The sequence below is a fragment of the Phalacrocorax carbo genome, chromosome 6, assembly GCF_963921805.1.
Source record: "Phalacrocorax carbo chromosome 6, bPhaCar2.1, whole genome shotgun sequence".
NCBI lineage: Eukaryota > Metazoa > Chordata > Aves > Suliformes > Phalacrocoracidae > Phalacrocorax > Phalacrocorax carbo.
In genome coordinates this window covers 43,204,032-43,212,079 of record NC_087518.1, presented here as the reverse complement: position 1 = coordinate 43,212,079, position 8,048 = coordinate 43,204,032, and the positions used below count along the sequence as shown (strand labels likewise).

The 8,048-nt window shown below is 42.9% G+C and overlaps 1 long non-coding RNA gene across 1 annotated transcript; it reads right to left on the bottom strand.

Moving 5' to 3' along the window:
- Nucleotides 1-1,167: 1,167 nt before the first annotated feature.
- Nucleotides 1,168-7,122, bottom strand: LOC135314089 (uncharacterized). Its single transcript, XR_010373566.1, has 4 exons — nucleotides 7,011-7,122; nucleotides 5,896-5,955; nucleotides 3,943-4,086; nucleotides 1,168-3,869 (listed from the first exon to the last, which is right to left on the bottom strand). It is a non-coding gene; the product is annotated as an uncharacterized LOC135314089 (long non-coding RNA).
- Nucleotides 7,123-8,048: the final 926 nt, after the last annotated feature.

Here is an 8,048-nt window from a genome sequence, read left to right as displayed (position 1 = left end):
TTATGCAACACCAACAGCCACCCCATAAATGTCAAAGCCTTGCAGAAACTCCCTGAGAAAGGTTTCCTGCTACCTGAAAAGGCTCCAGCAGCCAGTCTGATGGACAACAAAAATCTCTAAAGAGTTTGTTCTCTTTCTGCAGGCAATCTTCAGGTTTTTCCCTGAAGCCACTGCCTAGTTCAAAATCCCATCATGAGTTGGAGTACTGTTCTTACTTATACTTGCATAGCTGAAACAACAAAACGTTTCCTGACAGTTAAACATAAACAGGTCTAGCGAACAATTAAATCATCAATTAATGGACCAGACAGCAATCACTGTGGGAAGGGTTTAAGGCAGTGATAAGTGCCCATAATTAGAACCTAAACTGGTGGGATATAGAGTGGGTGATAAGCAAATAACACCTATAAATCAGGTATACTTGTGATCAAGATCCCTGGTTTCCTTTCCTTGTTCTGGTGCCCATAGTGGAATTCAACCACCTGAATTGCAAGTTATTGCAGAGTTCTGTGTGTTTACGTATGTATTACTGGCTTCAGACCTAGGTCTAAACCATATCAGCAGCACTGCTCTGGAACATCCTGAGGTGAAGCAGTCAATATGACTGACAATGAAAGCTCTTATCTTACAAGATGTCCTTTTCCAGTGGTCATTTAAACCGACAGCCAACCCTTTAATCTCGGTAAACCAAAGTGTGTTGGGTCCCTGCTGGCCAAAACATCTGAGAAGACAAAAGACACCATGTTCCAGCTGACACCTGCAAGTAATTACACACGGCGCGATAGCAGAGCGTGAAAGAACTATTTGAGAAATGATGCTAAGAGAGGTGCATTTCTTTTTTGTATTGACTGAACTATTTTCTGATGTCAAAGTGCCTTAGGGTCTTAGAAATCAAAGGCAAATTAGGCAAGGTAAAGAAAATCAGTTGCCAGGTGTTCATCTGGAAACGTGATAGATCTCCAGTGATTTTTACCAGTTGTGGGAGCTGATTCACCTTCCAGATGATATTGTGTTTTATAAGGCTATTTTACTGGGCTAGTGGCAGAGGGCAAATGCTCCACAGAGAACAGAATTTGGAGGCCCACTATTTCCAGAGTATCTTCTTTACCTATCAACAGATCTTTCAGTCTGTCTCTGATGGTTTTGGGTATCAGGACTCATATGATGCATAGCAAAGATAGGCTTGCAGTTTTAGGAGAAGCTAAAATGTGGTGGATGACTCTTCCTCCTGAAGAGGAGAGAAGATGAGAAGATGGCTCCTCCTCTGAAGAGTACCAGACAGCTGCAGCCAGGTAGGAGAACTCTGAGTTATGTTCCTGTTTAGTGAATATTTATTACATTGGCACTATTTGAATGTTACTTAGTTCTGGTTAGGAAGGTAATGGTGGAGATAGATTCAATTTAAGCAGTATTTATTCTTAAAATTCAAAATGCATGTGATGTTTTCAGTACTTTTTCTTAACTGTTTTGATAAAATCCAGTATCAGAAATTGTTTTTACACTACCTCCACATTGATAGAGTAGGTATCTAGAAATCCTAAGCAGAAAGCAATGTTGCAAAGAGAAGTAAAGAGATATGACAACATATTTTGTCTTGTTTTCTAGATTTCCACGTCTGGAAGATAACATACCCACATCAGACTTCTTTTTATCGAAAGAAAAGAGGAAGACCAATTTATCTTCACAGATTGAGAAATAAGTCACCTTCATATCATACCACCACATCCTGGATCTATCAGCTATTTTAAAGATAAAGAAGTTCCTCAGATTACATCCTTCCCAGCAAATTATTTAGCTTGTGTTTCATTTTAAGCTGCTGAGTTGATCAGTGGGACAATTTCCTGTTTAGAGTTAATTACCAGCATCACTGCAAGCCCAAAAGGCAGGTCATCAGCCAAAGGATCAATCTCTACCTAAGTCCCTGAGACTATCTAGCTGTCCAGGCTTTGCCATCAGGGACAATTTCAATGTCCCCCAAACTTTTGGCATTTGAGTTATCAATTAATAATGCTGCTCAGTGTCTTTTTTTATTCGGCTTGCTGTTGAGTTATCAGTGTCTCTCATATGGAGAAGTTGTAGTAGTTATGGTGCAGATACATAGACTGAAATACCATCAGTGACGTTCTTCACTTATATATATGGCCAATGAATAAAATGGATGCATTTCATAGAGGTTTGTACTGAAATTGCCCTAGAGAACAGTGTTCTCAGGGAAACCACCAGGACCACCTGGAGGCACATTTACCTTGCAGTTGGTGGAGAGTGTGAGGGAAGGCCAGACCCTAGGCTGTAAACCCCAGCTAGCTACAGACAGTTGAGAGACTGCCTCAAGTAAATAATTAGGAGATGGATACACAAAAATGTGCCATCTCTTCATGCATCACATGAAGCATTGTGAGCTCTACTGGAGGGAGTTACTTTGCAGAGCCTGACTCAGTCACCTGAGCTGAGATTTTACAGAGGATGCTTAGTATAGACTGAAAATGCTATAACGCTCCCACAGAGGAAGGCGGCTGCTGATCCACAGCAAGGGGGGCTGGAGAGACTGCAGGGAGCAGTAGGGAAGACCCGAGCATGAAAATATTTCGTATCAGAACTGGTTACATCCATCTGTAAAATTAGTAACAACACAGACACCTGGTAGTTACGTTTCATGGGCTAATAAATACATTTAAGAGCAGAAGGGATTGTGCTGAGCCTTCACTCTGACATCCTGCACAGAATCAGTCTACGCTCTTTGATTTTATAGCATTTAGCTCCCAGCTTTCATCAGGGGCTAGGATGTCATTAGGGTAGGCTGAGATGTGCTTTGTCCGAACTTAGATGGGAGACCCCCAAGAACATGCTAAAGCTGAAGTAAATGGGATAGAGCCCCTGCTTTCTCTTCCTTCTGCATTACACTGAGCTGTAATTGGAGGCACTGTGTGGTGGTAAAGTCTTGAAACAGCTTGTGTTTTTTCATCGTTTTGACAGTTGTTGAACTTTTTGGAGGGGTGAGAGAGGAACAGGCTTGTAGGATGCAAACAACACATAGGATACATGTGTGGGAACTGCTGTGGTGGCCATGTATGGCTGCAGAGGCAGGAAGCTGTGTGAGCAGCAGGACAAGTGACTGTCAGCATTTCCTGTGGGAATCAATTGTTGAGGCAGGACTGCTTCAGAAAAAGAGGCTTGGGGTGAAGCTTCAGCCTAATATTCTGCCTGCAACCCACTCCAGTCCAGGACTGTCTTATTCACACTGTCAATAAAACAGAGTTCCAGGTAAAAGATGCCTGGAGGTGGGATCACTGCTTCTCCTTTACCAGAGAGCAGAGGCACAGAGCTCTGAGGAATTAGCTATTTTGTGCCAGAAGGCAGGCAAGGGGTGACAAACCTACTGGTAGAGCACTGCCTTTTGGTGGTTTCATGCAGGTCCATCAGCACATAAACTCGATCTCTATCTTTTAAAATAATACATTATTAGATATATGTGAATGTGTGATATCTGCACACCTGGCCTGGGTCTAGAGAGCCCATGAAATGTGTTAGACTTGTTATTACTTGATTATTTCTTTGCACAGGTGTACGTTCCTGCTCCTAAATCCTTACGAAATGTCTCTGCTGGTGTGTATAGACTCACAGCATTGAAGGCTAGAGAAAGTCCCTTGATATAGTACAACTCATCATGTGACATTGCCCCTGCATTAGATGCACTGACTTGTTTTTTGTTACAACAGGTCGTCTGCTCTTGCTTTGAAAATATCAGAAAAAGACCATATCCACTTTGTGCCTTGAAAGATAGCCGTCAGCCACTCTTGCTATTTAAAAAAAAAACTCCTAAATTCTCACTTGAGTTTGCTTGACGTCAGCTTGCAGATATCAATTTTTCGCTGAAAGATTAAAAATGTCATCAGTATCCAGCAGATACTTCCAGACAGATCTTATAGATACTTAAATACTTACACATTACACTCATGTCACGTCTCAGTCTTCTTTCCAGTAAGCTAGGCAGATCGAGTGCTTTAAGTCTTTTACCATTAAGCACTTTCTTCAGCCCTGAAATCCTCTCTGTGGCACTTTTCTGCACCCTCTCCAGTTTTCCAATGACTGTTTAAAAGCACAAGCATCAGAAACCACATAATCTTATATTGTCTGTATTAAAACCAATTGTGTTTGAATGGGCTCAGCTCATCAAGCAACTGAGATCACTTGGAGTGTCATTCTCATCATTGTCTGTCACTCCACCAATGTTCCTGTCATCCTCAGATTTATCAGCTGTGAATTTATAGCGTTTACATCCCAATCATTGAAGAAAACATTGACTAGCATCTGACCTGATGCTGATCCTGGTAAAACTCTCCTGTTTGAGAATGCTTCCTAATTCATAGCTACTTTTTAACAGGCTGTTAGCCAATTCCTAATCTAATTAGTGCATGCTCTGTTGCTATTTCTAATGTTTTTTTGATCAGAATATCACACAGTGTTAATTCTAATCTCCATAAAAAATGAATATCACATCTCTTCATTGACCTTTATCATTCAGTCTTTACCTTCATCACATTATTTGATGCGCCTCATCAAGGAAAGAAATTGGGTCTGTCTGATAAGGCTTATTTCTCCTAAAACTGTATTTACCATCATTAATTATATTTCCATTCTTCATAGTTTCAGTCCCGTGGCACCTTTTCCAATATATGGTAACAGCTGATGATGTATTAGAGGCCTGTCTTTGAGGTCAGTATGTGTGTTATCAACCCAACCAAAACAATTCAATCCTTAAACCCACTCTTTGAAAACTGGTATGTTTCATTGTAGTGGCTTGCTGATTATTTACTCTTATATATCATCAAGTGATTGAAAACAACTACTTGCCATGCTGCTTTAAGGGTAAACCGTGAAAAATCTTACAACAGTATGTATGTTCACTCCTAGTCCTGGCCACCGTTTTCCAAGAGCCTCCCAGTGGCCGCTGGTACAGAAATTGTTACAAGTTTAGACTTCCAGAGTGAGCCACACGCTTCCTGAAGCATGCCTTAGAAGAACACCATGAAAGGGACGATGATGAAATATCAGCTATCATGTAACTATCTATAAATGTTAGATTTCTACAAAGTGATTCCACTGAATTGTAATTAAGGGTTTGAAAGTCGAATGATTTTAAGTGCTAGTTTTAATTACCGCTTGGTGAACTTTAGTGTGTTAGAATTGTCACAACTTTCCTTTAGAATTAGTGTCAAGCCAAGCAATACAGTGGGAAATTATTAACTCATACTTTGGTTCAGCAATTATCTGCATTACAAGGTTTATGCAATTAGCTGTTTAAGATGTCATTATATTTTGCCATCTGGTACACAGGAGTTTATGCATATGAACAGGCACGTGTTGAAGTGATTTTCACTATATGACTCTTGATCTCAACCCAAATCATCACTATAATGAGTGGAAGACACAGTGTACAGTACATTAGTGGCAGGTGCATACTATCAACTTCATTTTAATAGAAGACTTTCATGTTTCCATTTTTAAAGTATTCTGCACAAGTGCTGAAAAATTAATTACTCGTTTGCAATTTAGCAAAAACTGAGGACATGTTATTGCTAAATGCTAAGGAACATCAGTTTTCAGAAAAGCGGCCACTAATTTAAGTTCTTTCCATCTGTAACTTCAGGCCAATTTCTGCTCCAGACAACAAGAAAGTCTCACTGAAGTTCAGCTTAAAACATTCTCTCCTTTCATGGTGAACATGCTGAATTACCTTTCATAGTCTCACAGCACTCAAAGCCTCTTGAAGCTATTGCACAGCAAGCTGCAAGGATGCCTTAAAAGCCACCTGTCCATGTGCAACAGCCTACAGCGTCACAGCCTAAAAAACTCTGCCAGTGCACACAGTACTGTGTCCTGTGCCCTTGGTCTTACCTCAGTCTGTCTGATGTCACTTTTGCCTGTTGGCTCACATTTGACACGCAGATTTTAAATCTGGGGAGAAAGGTATTACTGTCGGCAACCTACCACAAGGATATCCTATCTTCTAGGCGGTACAAAATGTAAATATCAATAATGACAGCACCGCATACTTAGATAATACCTGGTATTTCTGACGCATGCTGCGGCTGGTGTTCTAAAAATATTCACAGTCTTTAATTAATTAAATTGCATGCAGCTATTAACCTCATTTGACACAAGGAAACCAGTCTCTGGAACTGTAAGAGAACTCCTTGGTCACAGGACGGCTGTGCAGAGACTGAGAGTGAGCCATCAGTGGGGACTATATTCAGTGAACTATAGTGCAGACTCCTAAAACCGGGCTGCAACTGCAGGACTGTCATTTAGCTGTAAACACAGGTGCAATGGTTTGGGGGAGGACAAGTTTGGCATCAGGGAACGCATGGGGTAGGTCCTGCCACCTCCTCCGCTGAGCTGGACTAAGTGCTAAATGCGGGACTACTCGAGAGACATCACTAATCGCGTTGGTCTGCTGGCAAATCATGTTTCTTAGGAATATTTATTATTTTGGGTTCTGGTATTACATTCTGGATACTCCCCACGACTCAGGGCAGTGGTGGTTGTCTCAGAGGGGGGGAAGGCGCCGTTCCCAGCCTGCTTCCAGCCACGGTGGGGGTCAGCGCTGCGTCTCCACGTGCAGCCACTACAGCTTCATTACTGAATTACATTAACAGGCCGCCCTCTAGTGTCATATTTTATTACATGGGTAAAAAAAATGGGCTGGGTGGGTAAAAACTCGTATTTTCACTTAGTGAACACCAGCAAGCAAGCCACCCACAGAAGCAGCCACAAAACATTTATATGACCCATGTTGGGAAGTCCTCTGTCAGGTTAGAATCTCTAAAATTTGGTGTAAGATGAGATTTCTACTGAGGTTCAGAAAACCAATCCCAGAAGGCCCAAGGAAAATATCACTCAAATCTGTGCATGCACACACTGAGGTACAGAATTTGCCTGCTCTCTAACATCAATATTAGCGTTTCTATGGGTGGTTATACCAACGCGGCAGTATATACATTCATCTATACCTCTAACATGAAGTGTTACATCATCCTCTTGCACGTACATCAATGTCATTCAGGGAAATACCAGGAAATGTCCTTCACAGCAACACTCCCAGTGCATGAGGATCATTTTCCTCAGGCTAAAACAAAAAGGTGACAGACATAAGGTAACAGGCAGTGGTTATTCAGGAGTTTGCAATATTTTATAGCTAAAACCAGAAAGCACTAACAGCAAACAAACAGATAAATACTTTTTTTGCTCTGAAACCCTTACTGGCATTAATGGTCATGCTAAATAAACTCCTCGGAGCTGCCTTTACTAGGCTGGTTAGGAAGGGGGAGGCCGGACGAGGTACATCCACCTCTAAGACCATCAGCAGGCCAGGCCAAGCCAACAGCTGGTGTAAATTAGCATGTGAAGGGAGTGCAAGTCCATCAATGCACATCAGCTGGAGACCTGTCCTTGTGTATTAATGTTCCCCAATGCTGGAGCCACCTGCCTATCTCCCATTTTACTGAGCACTTTTTGTCTCCTGTGGGAGATCTGCTCAGTCACGTGAAAAAGCATACTTTCCTTTAGGTAAAGAGAGGGAAGAACCTCAGCACTAACTGGGGTCCTCACAGACTCACTGCAGACGGGGGTCTTTCCCTCAGGGCAGCCTCTGAGGGCTGGCGCTGATAGTGTCCCTGGAGGAAGTGGGTTGTGGGAAACGTGCCCTTGGTTTCCCCAGGGAGCACGGTGTCTGCCTCCTCCCTTCCCCTCCAAAATCCCCCTGGGATTACGGAGGTGACCAGGAAGCGGGGAAGGGGCAGGGAACAGCCGACCTTCCCCTTCCCAGGCGCAGGTGGCGGGACAGGGAAGGCCTGGCTCTGCCGAGGCAGGATCCACACACGGCGGCTGAGGGAAGCCACGGGCAAAGTGCGAGTGAAGCTGCCCAAAGCCACGTTTTGCTTTGAAGTTTTAATCCGGATTATCTGCCCCGGTTTTGCTGGTGTTTGGAAGCAAAGGGTGGCCTCGTCTCCCGGCCGCCGCCACCTGGGCCCAGCCGCGCCCCCCGCGGC